General features: G+C 40.0%; 1 long non-coding RNA gene across 1 annotated transcript; it reads left to right on the top strand.

The window, feature by feature from the left end:
- Positions 1-363: 363 nt before the first annotated feature.
- LOC109939547 (uncharacterized) lies at positions 364-1,945 on the top strand. The gene is made up of 2 exons (XR_002262027.2): positions 364-455; positions 1,446-1,945. It is a non-coding gene; the product is annotated as an uncharacterized lncRNA (long non-coding RNA).
- Positions 1,946-21,378: the final 19,433 nt, after the last annotated feature.

Here is a 21,378-nt window from a genome sequence, read left to right on the forward strand (position 1 = left end):
TCGATTCTTGAACATAATGTTTCTTCTGTTGTATCATGATGTTCAACCATATACCATGTTCATTGTTCTTACCATTTGGCTTTCATTTTCATCACTGTCCATTATATTGGTATCATGAAATCTCTATAAAATATATTAGCTCATTTGGATTAGAACTAGAACACTAGAATTTTTTCTATCCAGATTCTTAAAATTCATAGGATCAACCTTAGCTTGGTCGCTTATTTATCTTCTATAGTTTGTCCATACATTTTTGTTAGAGAGGATATCAATATATCTGAGGAGTGACTGTGTGTCTATAATATTTGAATCCCTAGTTAAAGTATCGATGGATTTATTATTGAAATCTGTGAATTTTTTATTTAGGCCGTTCTGTGAGCAACTCTTGGTATAATTGGTTGCAATGGCGATATCACAAGCTCTTCATGGATATGTGACGATGGTTCGGGTTACAGGTACCTCATGGATCACTTTTTATGCACTACGCAAGCACTCTATTTTTGTAAACTCACTGCCTTGCGGAGTTACATAGCTTGGTCTCCTTGTTTTTTTAAATCTTTTATAAAGCATTGCCTTTCCATCCATCCACTATTTGTTCTTGAAATATATGAACTTCTGATTGTATCCATGTTTACTACGAGGTGGATGTTGCCTCTATAATATGTTATGTTTCCTTTTATTATAGAAGTACCTTTAAGCAATGTTCGTGACTAAATGGATCTATTTTCAGTTTTTCCATTTCACCCCGTTCGTTGCAGCTATTGCTACAGTACTTTTAGAGAGAAGAAAATTGCAGTCGCAGTTGCAGTAAGTGTAGCCAAACACCGTTTGTGTGAGGTGTCAGATGCTTTGAAAGAGTCATGGCTTAGCTTATATCCTTGATCAGTACAATAGGCCATAAATATATATCCAGTGGTTTCCTTTCTTATTCCATTGTCCGAGTACTAAACTTGTGACCATTATCTAATGTATGCCAGAACCAATAAGAATGATTGCTGGGACATGAGGGATAAATTCAGTTATTTGATAAGCCATTAAAGCATGTTTTATTGCATTACCTTGTTTGCTTCTACTAGATAGCATTTCACATGTGCACATTTTGTTTCCCTTCTTGCTTTGTCTTGCCATTTTGTATGTAATTTGATGAAATATTGAAATATAATAGCAGACCTTCGGTTTCTATATCAAGTGGTTGTATGACATATATAATAATAGTATTTATGCAATCTGGTTCCTCTCTTTTGATGCATGACACATGGTCACCTTTGAGACAAAAATGCATACATAGTTGTATAGTTTACTCCCATCTGTGGTTTTAAACATTTTTTTCCTGAGCAAGAGGCTAGACATTATGAAGCTGTAGTAACTTCACAATTTGCATTAGTGCTAGTAGCTGGAACACGGGGCATATAATGGTGTTGTCTAATCTTCTGGAAACTTTGTAGGTCTTCCCGTTACTCATCAAGAAGTTTTCACACGAAGAGCAAGCAAATTTAGTATGGCAGTTCTTATGTAGCATCCCTGTAAACATGATGGCAAAATTTCTTCCATGGATTTCTGCTTCTGTTTCTACAGATGAGAATCAAGATATTCTTGACTGCCTAAGTAAAATAGTTCCTGAAGAAAAATTCCTCCAAGAGGTCCTCATGATTATGGCATCATACATCTTAACTTCCCATTTGTAAAGTTATTGGCATATTTCACTTCAGTTTTTTACTTTGTGAAGGTTGTTTTCACGTGGTTTGGAGGGAAATCAGAAAGCAGTTCTACATGTGAGTCTAGCTCTGGTCAATGTGACGTTTTTTTGCTACAGTGGTGTTATGGTGAAACAGAGTTTTGTGTGTATGTACCAACAGCTAAAATGTAAATACGATATTATCATAGTTGAGTACAGGAATAATTATCTCTTATATCTTATTGCAAAATCTGAAACAGTTCTCCTGTAGATGGTTAGCTTGTATTTTACGCTACAATTACCTCAGATCACTTGTTGTATCTTACACCAATTTACGAAATTTCTTGATGCGTTTTATGACAACCTCATGCGCTGAGAGATACATTCGGTCTACATTCGTTATTATGAAACAGATGGACGATTTACGTTAAAATTCATACTCATTTACGTTGTTTTGGTTCACGATTTACGCTGAAATCCATTCGAGCCAGAACCCGCGCTCAATCGGCCGCACGCGATTTTCACGCCGTAATTCAGGCCTCATTTGCTGTTACGAAACAGGTATACGATTTACGCTAAATTATGTACTCATTTACGCTGTTTTAGCTCACGTTTTACGCTAAAATCTATTTGAGCCAAAACCCGTGCACGATCGGACGCACACGATTATTACGCCGTAATTTCGGGACCCATTTACGGTTACGAAACAGATATACGATTTACGCTAAATTTCGTACTCATTTACGCTATTTTGGTTCATGTTTTACGCTAAAATCTGTCCGAGCCAGAACCCGATCACGATGGGACGCGCGAGATTTTTACGCCGTAATTTTCGGGCTGCATTCGCCGTTTCAAAACAGATCTACGATTTACGCTAAAATTCGTAATCATTTACGCTGTTTTTGTTCACGTTTTACGCTAAAATTTGTCCAAGTCAGAACCCGTGCCCGATGGGACGCACGCTGGTACGGAACGTGGCTATACCTGGCTGGGGCTTCCTGGTACTAATGGAAGCCCAGGGCTTCCATTACCTCGTCCCTATATATATATATATATATATATATATATATATATATATATATATATATATATATATATACTGTTTTTATATATTACACCTGGGTGCATTCAATATAGAGAATGCACCCAGGCCGAACCTACGCGCCAGGTCCGAGCCAACCGTCCCACCCAGGTCGTCTTCGTCCGTCTTCGTCCCTCCCGCACGTCTTCGTCGCTCCCGCCCGCTCCCGACAGAACTTTTTCACTTTCCCGCCCACGTCCCTCTTTCTCCACGAACGACTCAACCTCTTCACATAAGTTGCAATCACATCAGACCAGCAGTTGCAATTACACCAGACAGTAGTTGCAATCATTGTTTTGTTTAACAGATTTTTGGACATAGTTATATAGAAGTTGGAATCACACCAGACCAGCAGTTGCAATTACACTAGAAAGCAGTTGCAATCACACCAGACAACAGTTGCAATCATTGTTTGTTTAACAGTTTTTTGGACATAGTTATATAGAAGTTGCAATCACACCAGACCAGCAGTTGCAATTACACCAGACAACAGTTGCAATCATTGTTTGTTTAACAAATTTTTGAACATAGTTATAAAGAAGTTGCAATCACACCAGACCAACAGTTGCAATTACACCAGACAGCAGTTGCAATCATTGTTTGTTTAACAAATTTTTGGACATAGTTATATAGAAGTTGCAATCACACCAGACCAGCAGTTGCAATTACACCAGACCAGCAGTTGCAATCATATTTTTTAACAAAATTTCCAGAGTTATTCAGTACTTGCAATCACATCAGAGCAACTCAGCAGTTGCATCCACACCACACCAGCAGTTGCAATTACAACACACCAGCAGTTGCAATCATTGTGTTTACATTTTTAACAGATATTTGGGTAGAATTATACAGCAGTTGCAATCACACCTAATGCGAGGGACATGGAGGCGCGCTGACAGAGAGGCGCGCGGCGGCGCGGGGACAGGGAGGCACGCGACGGCGCGGGGACAGGGAGGCGCTCGGCGGCGGTGGGGAAGAGGGTGGCGCTCGGCGGCGGTGGGGGAGAGGGTGGCACTCGGCGACAGTGGGGGAGAGGGTGGCGTGGGGACAGGGAGGCGCGCGGCGGCGGGGGGCAGGAAGGCGCGCATACAGGAGGCCGAGGCGTGCTCGAGGTGTTATTGCAGGTGGGTGCATTCAATATATATATATATATATATATCATCTCAGGCCCTGTTTTGTCGATAAAAGAAGCTTATATTAAAAGTATCAAGTACATTACCCCAATTTACAGCTTCTTCTCCGCTAATAAAACCGACTATTTATAACACGACCCAAGTAAGCCTCGCTCACGGGTATCTAAACAATTCTTCCTGTTGCTTTTACAAAACTTCCCTTTTGTATCCTCACCCCATTGCCCATTAATATAAATCCCAACATTTTTAGATTCCAAATTCAGAGCAATACCTCTCGTCCCTTCTGCAAATTCGACTAATTCACCTTACATTATTTCACCAATACCTATAATACGAGCAATCCAACCCCCCACTTTCACTACGTGAGCGATATTCTCAATCCCTACTTTCCTATTATATTGTTCAATACATTCGCGGAGAATTTTATTAATTTCGTCGACTCGAAGGGTTGCCATTAGTGTTTCTTTTATTTTTTTGGAAGCAAGGGAAAAATAATGCCTAAATTCTAAACAAAAGTAGAAGTTCAAAACCTAATAAATTGAATTATCTCTTCCATTCTATGGTCCCAAGAATGCCAATATTAGCATGAATCGTACGAAAATGTAACTCGGTATTCAAACAACTATTCAGAGTTCCTAGAGCTCCTTGTACAGCTTGTTGGAAAACCCATTGTCGGACCTGATTCATCGCACTTTGTTTTTCAAAATAAAGGGTTTCGTTTTTAGACTTTTCTAATTTGGAACAATCAAGGGGATACAACGTCTTGGTACAAGATTTCTGGCCTCTGCCTAATGCACATAGCCAACTACAGATAGAAAAAACAAACCAAAATGTCTCAAAGCTAATGGCGATCAATCCGAAGCCTAGATCATCACCCATGCGCCTTGGAAAAAACGCCAAGGCCATCGTCATCAAGATTCGTGACCCTGCTGCAACTAGGGGTTGAACCTCCTCTCTCTGGAGAACAACCCAACTCGAAAGCCAATGTGTTGCTGAAAGGATAACCTGCAAAGTAAAACAACATATTTTTTCTTAAACACTAAATTGTTTCTACATATCCAAAGAGCCCAGCACAAGACCGCTGCTCCAAGTAGAAACACAGATCGCATGCCCTATTTGTTTCTAAAGTTTATATATAAGCCTATCTCAAATTCATGGGGTAAGAGATAGAAATTGATTCTATAGATTTACATGCTACTTTTCTAATGTACAAGTTATATAGCACACTCATCTACTTACTTCTCTATATCATAAGTGTAATGTATAACCATATCTCTGATTTATTATATGGTAATAAATGAAATACCGGGACCTATGACACATTTTTGTTTCTGGTACTTTTTTATTTGATACACATTTTGTTATAGACTCAATACCGGGACCTATGACACTGATGTAGGGGTGTAATTAGATCGGATACGAATGGATATCACCGAAACCATATTTATTTTCATATTTTTGTTCAGATTTGGATTCAAATACCAATAGCTTCGGATACTAATACAAATAACATTACCAGAAAAACGAGTCTTTGTCGAGTGCCAAGTAATTTGTCGAGTGCTTTTTTTGGACACTCGACAAAGGAACTCTTTGTCGAGTGTTTTCTTTTCAGCACCCGATAAAGAATTTCTTTGTCGAGTGTTTTCTTTTTACACTAGGCAAAGACAATTTTCATATGATATTTTGAAGCAGTAAATTATTTAAATGAAAAATGTTTTAACTACAAAGTTGTATAAGTCGTCAAGATGTATAATTTTTCTTTTTGTCGTTTCTTCATATGAAAAAGTAAAAATAAACTTGTTCACAAAACTTACATATATGAAACTACAAAAGCGATGTATAAGATTTGTTAGAACCACCATGTTGGATGAACAAATGACTAAACAACCAAATTAAACTTTGTAGATCTTAAGAAGTTATAGATTTTATAGTTTGCAACCTTTTGATTTGAAGTCATTTTCTCAACAAAAATTACGTCTGAAATTACTTTTAAAATGAAAGTTGTAGGTCTCAAACAATTATACAACTTTGTAGTTAACAACTTTTTCATTTGAATTCATTTAGTGCCTTACATAATCAATTTACTCTCGCTTTGTTATAATATGTGGGGAATAAAAATGTAATATAGACACAAGTAATATAGACACAACTTTTTCCACACTCGGCAAAGTCATTGTCGAATGCTCGAAAAAACACTTGGCAAAGAGCCCTTTGCCGATAAAATGTTTGTCAAGTGTTCGCCTTTGCTGAGTGTAAAAAGGCCATGCCAAGTATTTGAGACACTCAGCAAAATAAGTCGAGTCCGGTAGTGAATACAGATGTTTTAGGATGCAAATACGGGTAGTCATGTATCAAATACGGAACTAGTCAGACACGGATAGAGTCGGTAACGTATTTTTTGTCGGATATCGTGCAAGACACCATTTCACAGATACCACGATTGTTGTAAATATTTAGTTGCTCCTTTAGTCCAATTTTTTAAGGATTATATGTGGACATATGTTGTGCCTTTCTAAAATTTCATAAATTTCTGAGGCTATTTGTATATTATTTATTTATTTCTGTAGAAAATCATCAAAATACAATTAAAGTCATAAAATATTGTAGTGTCGACCAAAAAATGCAAATAAGTTACCAAGAGTAATAAACATTCTATAAGAAGATGACGTAAAGTCTCCATATGAAAATAATAAAGCGAAGAATTGATTACGTTGAAACTTGGATACTTAGAGTGATTTCACGTGTAACTTATGCAACAAGTAAAACTAAAATAGAATAAATGATGGCATATTGTGGATTTTAAGGTCCAAACATTTTTTAGGATTATAGGTGGACAAATGTTGTGCCTCAGTAAAATTTCATAAATTTCTAAAGCTATTTTTATATTATTAATTTCTTTCTACAAAAAACATCAAAAAACAATTAAATTCAAAATATTTTAGTGTCGGCCAAAAAATGCAAATAAGTTACCAAGACTAATAAACATTCTATAATAAGATAAAACATTAAGTCACCAACTAAAAATGATAAAATGAAATATTGATTAAGTTGAAACTTAGAAACTTAGAGTGATTTCACGTGTAACTTACGCAATAAGTTAAAGTCAAATGGAAGAAATGATGGTATCTTGTATATTTCATGGTCCAAACAATTTTTAGGATTATATATGGACATATATTGTGCCTCCCTAAAATTTCATGAATTCTTTAGGCTATTTGTGTATTACTAATTTCTTTATTCAGAAAATCATCAAAAATGCACACAGCTATCTGGATATCCAGGAAGATATATCCGAAACGATATTCGGATATCTGAAATTCGACGGATAGCAACCATCCCATATTCGTATCTGATATCCGAACCATACTATCCGGATTCAAAATTCTGGGTATGCTACAAATATCCTAAAAAACTATCCGACCTGATAATTGGTCTCTTCAGATGGTCGGATGCTCGGATAATATCCATAACATTTACACCCCTACTAATTTTGGTGGTTGAATTGCCCAACACAAATAATTGGACTAACTAGTTTGCTCTAGATTATAAGTTCTACAGGTGCCAAAGGTTCAACACAAACCAATAAAAAGTTCAAGATTGGGTTCAAAAAAAGAAGTAAATTCAACCAAAGGCTGCCCTGGTTTGGCGCACCGGACTGTCCAGTGCACCAGGGAGATCAACTCTGAACTGCTCAGCTTCGGGTTTTTGGAGAGCCACTCCGCTATAATTCACCGGACTGTACGGTGTAGCACCGGACTGTCCGGTGTGCCAAGCGGAGCAACAGTCGCCAGCGCAACGGTCGAGTTCAACGGTCGGCTGACACAGCTATAGTGCGCGGATAGTGCGCGCAGAGTCAGAGCAGGCGCCAAAAGGCGCACCGGACAGTAACAGTGATTGTCTGGTGCACCACCGGACTGTCCCGTGGCCCCATCTGTCAGAGCTCCAACGGTCGAACCATAACTGTTGGGTGACGTGGCTGGCGCACCGGACTGTCCGGTGCACCCATCGACAGCAGCCCCTCCCAACGGCCATTTTGGTGGTTGGGGCTACAAATACCCCCCAACCACCACACTTCAAGGCATCCAAGTTTTCAGCCATCACATTCAATACAAGAGCTCTAGACTTCACTCCAAGACACAAAACAAAAGATCAAATCCTCTCCAAGTCCCAAACTCATTCGAAAGACTTAGTGGCTTGTGAGATAGAGACATTTGTGTTCATTTGAGTTCTTGTCGCTTGGATCACTTTTCTTCTTCCTCCATTCTTGTTCTCAAGCACCTTGTAATCAAGCAAGAGACACCAAGTTGTGGTGGTCCTTGTAAGGGGTCTAAGTGACCCGTTGATTAAGGAGAAAAGCTCACTCGGTCTAGGTGACCGTTTGAGAGAGGGAAAGGGTTGAAAGAGACCCGGTCTTTGTGACCACCTCAACGGGGAGTAGGTTTGCAAGAACCGAACCTCGGTAAAACAAATCACCGTGTCATCCGCTTTCATTTGCTTGTGATTTGTTTTCGCCCTCTCTAACGGACTCGATTTTATTTCAAACGCTAACCCGACTTGTAGATTATGCTTAAAGTTTATAAATTTCAGATTTGCCTATTCAGCCCCCCCTTGTAGGCGACTTTCACTAATGTAGAACCGATCTTCACTTCCAGCCCATTATTACCGATTATTGTAAATCTTTTTACTCGATCCTTCTTTCAAACCTTGACATATAAACATTATTGCATTAATGATCTTCACTATTACTATCGATTTCTTTGTAATAGGCAATAATTACCCTTAACTACATGTTCTTAATTTAAAAACCTAAAAATGATTAGGGATCTAAAAAATGGCAACGAAGGTCCATACTATTGGGTCAAGCTGCAAATTGACAGGGATTTTTCACTACCGGTTTAAACCACAAACCGATAGTGATACTAGGCCCCTCATTGTCGTCTAATAGATTGAGCCGATAGTGATAACTCACTACTGGTTCGTTGCTTGAGCCAGAACTGATGTATATCATTATCGGCTATTAGTTTGAATCCATAGTGAAAGGGAAATAGTCTCAACATTTCCTATAATCGATTTTGGTGTTTGGCGACCATCACCAACCTTGTGGACTAACCAGTTTGTCTAGTTGATCATTCCACAGGTGCATAAGTTCATCTACAACTATTCTAAATCGAATGTCCAGAATACCGTAGATTATTCCGGACAGGAGAAGCTTTTTGGAAAATCATCTAAGCACGGACCGTCTGGGCCCTTACGGCGGACCGTCCACGACACTAGGGTGAGCCTCGGATAGAACCAATGCAAAAACACAAGTCTACACTACAGACCGTCCAATGGAAAAGAAAGCACCGTCCGAGACCAAGCGCGGACCGTCCGGTCGGTGAAGAACCGAAAAACCCGAAGGTGATGGGTTCGGTAAAATGAATTATAGCATCCTCGCGGACCGTCCGGGGTGCACGACCAGACCGTCCGCGACTGCCTTTATCTGACATCTAACGACACATTTAATGCATAGTAGCCGTTGATATAGCCGTTACTGCTGACCGTTGTGATTGTAGTTGTTGATGTGCAGGGGCGGACCGTCCGGACCAGGGGCGCAGACCGTCCGCAGTTGGCAGAAAAGGAGCAATGACTAGGAAGTGGTTGGGGGCTATAAATACAACCCCAACCACCTCCATTCACTTCACCCAAGCATTCCAATCCTCTACATTCAATACAAGAGCTAGCAATCCATTCAAAGACACAATCAAAGCTTCAAATCTCTCCAAGTTCCACAATTAAGACAAGTGATCATTAGTGATTAGTGACTTGAGAGAGAGAGTGATCTGTGTATTATTTATCGCTCTTGTCGCTTGGCTTTTGCAATCGTGCTTTCTTCTTCCCCATTCTTATTCTCAAGACACTTGTAATCCAAGCAAGAAACACCAAGTTGTGGTGGTCCTGGTGAGGGATCTAAGTGACCCGTTTGATTAAGGAGAAAGCTCACTCGATCTAAGTGACCGTTTGAGAGAGGGAAAGGGTTTAAAGAGACCCGGTCTTTGTGACCACCTCAACGGGGACTAGGTTCTTTGGAACCGAACCTCGGTAAAACAAATCACCGTGTCATCCGCTTTATTTCTTGGTTAATTCATTTTCACCTTCTCTTTTGGACTCGGTTTTATTCCTAATGCTAACCTCGTCTTGTAGTTGTGCTTAAAGTTTGTAAATTTCACTTTTCGCCTATTCACCCCCCTCTAGGCGACTCTCAATTGGTATCAGAGCCCGATACTTCATTAGAGTTTAACCACTCGAAGTGATGTCAGGAGAACACGCCAAGAAGGAGATCGTGACCGGCGGTGACAAGTCTACAAGCCACGGGAAGGCTCCATCGAGGGAGTCCGTCAACAAAATGAAGGGAGCCCCTTCACATTCCAAGTCGCATCGGAGTGGCGACAAGAAAAAGAAGATGAAGAAGGTGGTCTACTACGAGACCGATTCCTCGTCGCCATCCACCTCCAGCTCCGACGCTCCGTTTGTCACTTCTAAGCGCCATGAGTGCAAGAAGTTTAGTAAGATCCCCCTATGCTATCCTCGCATTTCTAAACGTACTCCTTTACTTTCCGTCCCATTAGGCAAACCACCGGTTTTTACGATGAAGATTATTGTATGTGGAGTGATAAAATGAGGCACCATCTAACCTCACTCCACTCTAGCATTTGGGACATTGTTGACTTTGGAGCGCAGGTACCATCCATGGGGGATGAAGCATATGATTCGGACGAGGTTGCCCAAATCTGGCATTTTGACTCCCAAGCCACCACTATACTCCTCGCCTCTCTATGTCGAGAGGAGTATAACAAGGTGCAAGGGCTAAAAAGTGCGAAGGAGATTTGGGACGTGCTCAAGACCATGCACGAGGGAGATGATGTGACCAAGATCACCAAGCGGGAGACGATCGAGGGGGAGCTCGGTCGATTCATCCTCAACCAAGGAGAGGAGCCACAAGCCATGTACAACCAGCTCAAGACCTTGGTCAACCAAGTGCGCAACCTCGGGAGCACCAAATGGGATGACCATGAAATGGTCAAGGTTATTCTTAGATCACTCGTATTTCGCAATCCTACTCAAGTTCAATTAATACATGGTGATCCTAGATATAAGCTAATGTCTCCCGAGGAAGTAATAGGAAAGTTTGTGAGCTTTGAGTTGATGATCAAAGGGTCCAAACAAATTGTCGAGCAAGGTGGCACCTCCACACCCGAGGTGCAACCCGTCGCATTCAAAGCAATGGAGGAGAAGAAAGAAGAGTCTACATCAAGTAGGCTCCCCATCGACGCCTCCAAGCTTGAGAACGAGGAAATGACGCTCATCATCAAGAGCTTTCGCCAAATCCTCAAGCAAAGGAAGGGGAGAGACTACAAACCCCGTTCCAAGAAGGTGTCCTACAAGTGTGTAAGCCTGGTCACTTTATAGCAAAATGTCCTATTTCTAGTGACAGTGACAGGGGCGATGACAAGAAGGGAAGGAGGAAGGAAAAGAAGAGATATTACAAGAAGAAGGGCGGCGATGCCCACGTGTGTCGGGAATGGGATTCCGACGAAAGCACCACCGACTCCTCCTCCGACGAGGACGCCGCCAACATCGCCGTCACCAAAGGCCTCCTCTTCCCCAACGTCGGCCACAAGTGCCTCATGGAAAAGAAAGGCAAAAAGAAGAAGGTAAAATCTAGAGCCTCCATTAAATATGCAACATCTAGTGATGAGGGTAGCTCTAGCGATGATGAGGATAATTTGCTTTCTCTTTTTGCCAACCTAAACATGCAACAAAAAAATTGAATGAATTGATAGGTGCTATTCATGAGAAGGATGAACTCTTGGATAGCCAAGAGGAATTCCTTATTAAGGAAAACAAAAAGCATGTTAAGGTAAAAAATGCTTATGCTCAGGAAGTAGAGAAAAATGAAAACTTGTCTAGTGAGCTTAGCATTTGCCATGACACTATCTCTAACCTTAGAAATGAAAATGCCAAATTAATTGCTAAGGTTGAGAAATCAAATGTTTGTGATGATTCTCTTGTCAACCTTAAAAGTGATAATGCTAGTTTGATTGCTAAGATTGACAAGTTGAATAAATCAATTTCTAGCCTTAAGATTGAGAATGATAATCTAATTTCTAAGGCTAAAGATTTAAATGTTTGCAATGTTTCTATTTCCAATCTTAGAAATGAAAATGCTATGTTACATGCTAAGATTGATGAATTAAATGCTTGCAAACCCTCTACATCTAGCGTTGATCATGTTACTATTTGTACTAGATGTTGAGACATTAATGTTGATGCTATCCATGATCACATTGCTATGATTAAACAACAAAATGATCACATAGCTAAATTAGATGCTAAAATTGCCGAGCATGAATTAGAAAATTAAAAATTCAAATTTGCTCGTAGTATGCTTTATAATGGGAGACGCCCTGGCATTAAGGATGGCATTGGCTTCCAACAGGGAGACAATGTCAAGCTTAATGCCCCCAAGAAATTGTCTAATTTTGTTAAGGGTAAGACTCCCATAGCTCAGGATAACGAGTGTTACATTTTATATCCTGCTAGTTATCCTGAGCATAAAATTAGGAGAATTCATGCTAGGAAACCTCATAATGTTTCACATCATGCTTTTATGTATAAAAATGAGGCTTCTAGCTCTAGGCAATCAACCCATGTTAAATTGTCTAAAAATAAAACTCCTACTGCATCAAATGAACCTAATGTCTCATTTAAGACTTTTGATGCTTCTTATGTGCTTACTAACAAATCAGGCAAAGTAGTTGCCAAATATGTTGAGGGCAAACACAAGGGATCAAAGACTTGTGTTTGGGTACCCAAGGTGCTTGTTTCTAACGTCAAAGGACCCAAGACTGTTTGGGTACCTAAGAACAATGCCTAAACTTGTTTTGTAGGTTTATGCATCCGGGGGCTCAAGTTGGATCATTGATAGCGTTTGCACAAACCACATAATAGGGGAGAAAAGGATGTTCTCCTCCTACGAGAAAAACGATGATCCCCAAAGAGCTATCACATTCGGGGATGGAAATCAAGGTTTGGTGAAAGGACTTGGTAAAATTGCTATATCACCTGACCATTCTATTTCCAATGTTTTTCTTGTAGATTCTTAAGATTACAATTTGCTTTCTGTTTCTCAGTTACGCAAATTGGGTTACAACTGTCTTTTTACGGACATAGGTGTTACTGTCTTTAGAAGAAGTGACGATTCAGTAGCATTTAAGGGAGTATTAGAGGGTCAGCTATACATAGTTGATTTTAATAGAGCTGAACTCGATACTTGCTTAATTGCTAAGACTAATATGGGTTGGCTCTGGCATCACCGACTAGCCCATGTTGGGATGAAGAATCTTCACAAGCTTCTAAAGGGAGAACACATTTTGGGACTAACCAATGTTCATTTTGAGAAAGACAGGTTGTGTAGCGCATGTCAAGCAGGGAAGCAAGTTGGTACCCACCATCCACACAAGAACATCATGATGACCGACAGGCCGCTTGAGCTACTCCACATGGATCTATTCGGCCCGATAGCTTACATAAGCATCGACGGGAGTAAGTATTGTCTTGTAATTGTGGATGACTATTCTCGCTTCACTTGGGTGTTCTTTTTGCAGGAAAAAACACAAACCCAAGAGACCTTAAAGGGATTCTTGAGACGGGCTCAAAACGAGTTCGGATTGAGGATCAAGAAAATAAGAAGCGACAACGGGACGGAGTTCAAAACTTCTCAAATAGAAGGATTTCTTGAGGACGAGGGCATCAAGCATGAGTTCTCTTCTCCCTACACCCCTCAACAAAATGGTGTAGTGGAGAGGAAGAATAGAACTCTACTTGACATGGCGAGGACCATGCTTGATGAGTACAAGACTCTGGACCGGTTTTGGGCTGAGGCGATTAACACCGCCTGCTACTCCATCAACCGGCTCTACCTTCACCGAATCCTCAAGAAGACATCATATGAACTCCTAACCGATAAAAATCCCAATATTTCATATTTTAGAGTCTTTGGTAGCAAATGTTTTATTCTTGTTAAAAGAGGTAGAAAATCTAAATTTGCTCCTAAGGCTGTAGAAGGCTTTTTACTTGGTTATGATTCAAACACAAGGGCATATAGAGTCTTCAACAAATCCACTGGATTAGTTGAGGTTTTTTGTGACATTGTGTTTGATGAGACTAATGGCTCTCAAGTAGAGCAATTTTATCTTGATGAGTTAGATGATGAAGATGCTCCGTGCGTCGCGCTAAGGAACATGTCCATTGGGGATGTGTATCCTAAGGGATCCAAAGAGCCTCCACAAGCACAAGATCAACCATCATCTTCCATGCAAGCATCTCCACCAACCCAAGATGAGGATCAAGCTCAAGATGATGAAAATGAAGATCAAGAAGATGAGCCACCTCAAGAGGAGGACAATGATCAAGAGGGAGATGAAGTTGATCAAGACAAGGAAGATGTTCAGGGTCAAAGACCGCCACACCCAAGAGTCCACCAAGTGATACAAAGAGATCACCCTGTGAACTCCATCCTTGGCGATATTCATAAGGGGGTAATAACTCGATCTCGTGTCGCTCATTTTTGTGAACATTACTCTTTTGTGTCTTCTATTGAGCCATACAGGGTAGAGGATGCACTAAGAGACTTGGATTGGGTGTTGGCAATGCAAGAGGAACTCAACAACTTCACGAGGAATGAGGTATGGCATCTTGTTCCACGCCCTAACCAAAATGTTGTAGGAACCAAGTGGGTATTCCACAACAAGCAAGATGAGCATGGTGTGGTGACAAGGAACAAAGCCCGACTTATAGCCAAATGATATTCACAAGTCAAAGGTTTGGATTTCGGTGAAACCTATGCACCCGTAGCTAGGCTTGAGTCAATTCGTATATTACTTGCATATGCTACTTACCATGGCTTTAAGCTTTATCAAATGGACGTGAAAAGTGCCTTCCTCAATGGACCAATCAAGGAAGAGGTCTATGTTGAGCAACCTCCCGGCTTTGAAGATAGTGAGTACCCTAATCATGCTTACAAACTCTCTAAGGCGCTTTATGGGCTCAAGCAAGCCCCAAGAGCATGGTATGAATGCCTAAGAGATTTCCTTATCACTAATGGCTTCAAAGTCGGCAAAGCCAATCCTACACTCTTTACTAAAACCATTGCATATGATTTGTTTGTATGCCAAATTTATGTTGATGATATCATATTTGGGTCTACTAACAAATCTACTTGTGAAGAGTTTAGTAGGATAATGATTCAAAAATTCGAGATGTCTACGATGGGGTAGTTGAAGTATTTCTTAGGATTTCAAGTGAAGCAACTTTAAGAGGGCACCTTCATCAGCCAAACCAAGTACATTCAAGATATACTTACCAAGTTTGGAATGAAGGATGCCAAGCCCATCAAGACACCCATGGGAACAAATGGGCATCTCGACCTTGACACGGGAAGTAAATCCGTAGATCAAAAGGTATACCGGTCGATGATATGATCTTTACTTTATTTATGTGCATCTCGACCGGATATTATGCTTTCTGTATGCATGTGTGCAAGATTCCAAGCCGATCCTAAGGAAGTTCACCTTAGGGCCGTGAAAAGAATCTTGAGATATTTAGTTCATACACCTAAGTCTGGACTTTGGTACCCCCAGGGATCCACTTTTGATTTAATAGGTTATTCAGATGTTGATTGGGCAGGGTGTAAAATTGATAGAAAGAGCACATCAGGGACTTGTCAGTTCTTGGGATGATCCCTGGTGTCTTGGGCTTCAAAGAAACAAAATTCAGTAGCTCTTTCTACCGCCGAAGCCGAGTACATTGCCGCAGGCCATTGTTGCGCCCAATTACTTTGGATGAGGCAAACCCTCAGGGACTATGGCTACAAATTGAGCAAAGTCCCTCTCCTATGTGATAATGAGAGTGCAATCCACATGGTGGATAATCCGGTTGAACACAGTCGCACTAAGCACATAGTCATTCGGTATCACTTTTTGAGGGATCACCAACAAAAGGGGGATATCGAGATTGCTTATGTTAGCACCAAAGAACAACTAGCCGATATCTTTACCAAACCATTAGATGAGAAAACCTTTACCAAACTTAGGAATGAGCTAAACATTCTTGATTCTCGGAACTTTGATTGATACTTTGCACACATAGCTCATCTATGTACCTTTGATCATATCTCTTTTATGTCTACGACTAATGTGTTTTCAAGTTTATTCCTATGCTAAGTCATAGATTGAAAGGGAAATGGAGTCTTTGGTGAAGACAAGGCTTCCACTCCACTCTATCGGTATTATTTACCCTTCGCCGTCACTCTGCACCGCTCTCCACCTTGGTATAATCTTCACTCTTATTACTAGTACCAATGGGGAGAAAGTAAAAAGGGCTCTCAAATGTCTCCTCTTTTGGCGATTAATGCCAAAGGGGGAGAGAGTATTAGCCCAAAGCAAAAGGACCACACCACCACCAATTTCAAAGTTTAAAATGAAGTTTTCAATTGGTATCTTATGATGAAATATTTAAAGGAGGATTTTTCAATTGGCCAGTATTTTTCAAATTTGTATAGTTAATCTTCTTTCAATTGGTAAAACCCTCTTGAGCACTAAGAGGAAAATTTCATTCAGGGGGAGTTTTGTTAAGTCAAAGGAAAAGAATTTGAAACACGGGGAGAAATTTCAAAACTTGAAAATGCTTCTTGCAATCTTATTCATTCACCTTTGACTATTTGCAAAAGAACTTTGAAAATACTTTCCAAAGGAATTTGCAAAAACAAAACAAGTGGTGCAAATGTGGTCCAAAATGTTAAAATTATCATATCAAACTTATCTGCTTAGAAATGCTTTCATTTCAAAATAACTTATGCACATCTGTCAAAATGCAAACTAGTTAGATTTCTACACTTTGTATTTGCTTTGGTTTGTGTTGGCATCAATCACCAAAAAGGGGGAGATTGAAAGGGAAATAGTCTCAACATTTCCTATAATCGATTTTGGTGTTTGACGACCATCACAAACCTTGTGGACTAACCCGTTTGTCTAGTAGATCATTCCACTGGTGCATAAGTTCATCTACAACTATTCTAAATCGACTGTCCAGGCCCTTGCGGCGGACCATCCGTGACACTAGGGTGAGCCTCGGATAGAACCAATGCAAAAACACAAGTCTACACTACGGACCGTCCGATGGAAAAGCAAGCACCGTCCGAGACCAAGCGCGGACCGTCCGACCTCAGGCGCGGACCATCCGGTCGGTGAAGATCCGAAAAACCCAAAGGTGATAGGTTCGGTAAAATGAATTATAGCGTCCTCGCGGACCGTCTGGGATGCACGACCGGACCGTCCGCGACTGCCTTTATCTGACATCTGACGACACATTTAATGCATAGTAGCCATTGATATAGCCGTTACTGCTGACCGTTGCGATTGTAGTCGTTGATGTGCAGGGGCGGACCGTCCAGACCAGGGGCGGACCATCCAGACCAGGGGCGCGGACCGTCCGTGGTTGGCACAAAAGGAACAACGGCTAGGAAGTGGTTGGGGGCTATAAATACAATCCCAACCACCTCCATTCACTTCACCCAAGCATTCCAATCCTCTACATTCAATACAAGAGCTAGCAATCCATTCAAAGACACAATCAAAGCTTCAAATCTCTCCAAGTTCCACAATTAAGACAAGTGATCATTAGTGATTAGTGACTTGAGAGAGAGAGAGAGTGATTCGTGTATTATTTGTCGCTCTTGTCGCTTGGCTTTTGCAATCGTGCTTTCTTCTTCCCCATTCTTATTCTCAAGACACTTGTAATCAAAGCAATAGACACCAAGTTGTGGTGGTCCTTGTGAGGGGTCTAAGTGACCCGTTTGATTAAGGACAAAGCTCACTCGGTCTAAGTGACCATTTGAGAGAGAGAAAGGGTTTAAAGAGACCTGGTCTTTGTGACCACCTCAACGGGGACTAGGTTCTTTGGAACCGAACCCCGGTAAAACAAATCACCGTGTCATCCGCTTTATTTCTTGGTTGATTTGTTTTCACCTTCTCTTTTGGACTCGGTTTTATTCCTAACGCTAACCCCGGCTTGTAGTTGTGCTTAAAGTTTGTAAATTTCAGTTTCCGCCTATTCACCCCCCTCTAGGCGACTCTAGTGATGGCACTACTCAAGAAAACCCCATGCTCTCCTTCCTCCTCCCTCTCACCCCAAGCACACTCATCCATGGAGGCACCTTTCTGTACCTCTCCTGCCATTTTATGTCCATTTTCCTCCAAAATGTTTGGGTTTTCATGTATGTGCATGACCTTCTTGTTGTAAGGTTGGTAACTCCTTTGAATTTATAGCTTTTAGATCATTTTTATGGTTAGATTGTTTGATTCTCATGTTACTTATTTATTAATTTTATAGAGAGGACTTTTAAATTCGATATTGAGGAACTCATTAAAATTATGGTGAATCCATCTTGTAAAAAGGTTGGTGACTATGAACTTATTTCACTCCTAGCAAATTAAATGGTGGTTTCGATTTTTGTTATTTAGTATGTTATGCATGGCTTAGTTCTTGTATGGAGTAGAGTTTTTTCTTCAGTAGAGCTAGTAACCGTAAGTTTGATTAACATATGCATGTCACACCTAACAACCCATTACTTTTAGCTACAACATTTTTTGATGGAAGCTCTAGTTTTGTTTTCCTATAACTACTCTCCTCATTTTTACGTGGTATGAAGATGAATACTTACTCTTTAAAAGGAGGCTAGCAATTTCATTTCTTATAAGTGTATGCATTTGATACCTATGAACCCATTGTTTTGAGCTACAATATTATTTTTGTATGAATTCTCTATGTTCTTATAATTAGTCTCCTCATTTTTACGTGGAATGAAGTAGAATAATTCTTTTTAAGAGTGGATATCATAAAATCTAATTGTTGGCCTTTTATTATTTATCCCTGCGATTACAGGGCGATATGAGGGAGTACCTTCGAGATACGTGTTGGTATTCGAAGATACTCTCGTTTTAGCAGGTTCAGATGCAGTGCATCTCAACAAGGTGCGAGCACGTGAATCATAAGAAAAGGTGCCCATCTCCATGGGCATAGTATCCCTATTTATAGGAGCAGGGTGATGCACAACTTTGTATGAAATTATATTTGTGCCCTTAAACTTTATGCGCTTGATCTACTGAATGCAATGGGGGTATTGTTGTACTTTCCTTCACAAATAATGTTGTGCAAGTCTCCTCAATCTTCCTTCGCCCAAGGTGGCATTTGACCCTTCTGGAACACTTTGTCCGAGCTCTAGTGATGAAGTTGTTACTTCCTTCTTAGTGACAAAGCTGCTACTTCCCTTTTAGGCCACCAAGATCTCATAGACAAAGCTGACATAATTAACCCTGAAGCAGCCTTGGAAACAAATAGAACTCATCAATTTGAGGACCTTCGGTAAAGGTACATCCCCAAAAGTATCTCCTCACGGGATTAGTTTGTTTTCTATAATGGGCTAAAATCACAAATAAGTTGGGACAAAGGAGGCATTACACCGAAGGTCTAAAAATGTAACACCCCGGGATCCACAAAAATCCAAGAATGCTACTAAACTACACATCTAACATTCATATATAAAATTTTGACAGCATTCCCATTTAAAAATTGCATAAACGGGGAAGCAACAAAGTATAAATAGATATCATGATAAGAAAACATAATAGACATTAATAATCTGCTAGCAATGGGAAGACAACCATAATGGCATGAACTAAATCAACCAGTGCGCACAACTAGTTAGAAACAACATCCTTTGACAAGAAGTTTCTAATTAAATCATGACTGTGCCTAAGCAGCGTTATTATGAGAGTGAAGGTGGATGTGCTGCTACTTCCCACTTTCCTTGATGAGCAACAAGCACCTGCATTGAGTAATGCAAGAGTGAGATGAAACATCTCAGCAAGCGAATTGTTTTGACAAGATATTTAAACCACAAATTGAATTACTCAACATTTTAAAAGAATCACAATTAAGATCAGAAATACTTGTAGATATAGAACTCAGTAGTCTCAATATAACCAATACCATCTCATTTCCTCGAACAACCACAATAGTTTGTATAACACTTCCCTGCATGAACAATACCTGCAAATATCACTTCAATGTATGCATAGGAACGCAATGTGTAGGTACTCTGTCTTTATACCTCTGAGGGTATAAAACCACATCATCTGCAAATATCACTTCAATGAATGAATGCAATGCATATGTCCTCTGCCTTCATACCTCTAAGGGTATGAAGCCGCATCGTACCCCTCCTCGGGCAACGTACGATGCTAAGTTGTACCGGTACGGTCGGACCATAGGTCACGACCCAACTTTAGATGCAAGTGAATCATGCAATGTATATGGCATGCTGCATTTATCAATATACTTCACTTCCTTCACATGCAATACAAACATCCAATAATACTTCATTTACCTTTAGATACAATACAAACCTCCAATAATACTTCATTTACCTTCAGGGGTGTGAATTAATCTCATGAGTCGTACTCGAATCATAATCATCATCAATATATGATTGAGCATCAGGATAATGCAAGCAAGTAAAGCATCACCATGGAGTCCAATTATGAAAGAATCCAATAATTCTGAATACTAGAGTGTAGGCGATAGAAATAACAGGTTAGAACGAAAACAACCACCCCTACATTCACTTGCCTTCATCGAAGAAGAAAAATGTACTAGGCATGATCTGGAGTGTAGCCACCTACTAGAGGACATAAAACTTAGTAAAATATTTCAAAAACATTTGCCAACAATCAACAAATCGCTCCTACACCTGAAACCAAGATCTGGTGGAAAACCTCCCACTCTGAACCACATGTCATACAGCAGCAGTGTTGTTTGTTAATTTTGTATCTTTAAAATTATAACAGTGGTGATATCAAACAAATACTCTAGGAGTATCTATACAAAATACTCTACAACTTTGGCATTCGATGGATAATTAAATTCTGCCATCTATAAGTTCTAAAACATATGACAAGATAACTGACTGAATCTATTTTAGACAGCAGCATAGTTAACTTTCAAAATTCGATATCTCACAAACTACACAACCAAATATCATGAAATTCTGGTGGAAGTAAGAATTTTTATCCCTCTACAAAAGTCTTCATAGCTGGGAGAGCCAATTCGGCCATTTACCTAATGACACCTACCAGTGAACAGACCGGCTCATTTTTGTCAGGCAAACAGAAACAGCCACAGTAAAACAAACATAACTGGAGTTTCATAATTCATATGAATGCACTCTTTAACAATCTGGAAAGCTTATGAAATTATCTATATTTTCTATTACAAACCCAAAGTTTAATTCTGTTGACAAAATTGCCTAAATCTTAAGAGAACAGATTCTGCATAGAATTAAGAGACTGAAAAACTGCTATAATCAAACTGCAATGACTCTCTGATCTGAT

The sequence above is a fragment of the Zea mays genome, chromosome 5 (assembly GCF_902167145.1).
Source record: "Zea mays cultivar B73 chromosome 5, Zm-B73-REFERENCE-NAM-5.0, whole genome shotgun sequence".
NCBI lineage: Eukaryota > Viridiplantae > Streptophyta > Magnoliopsida > Poales > Poaceae > Zea > Zea mays.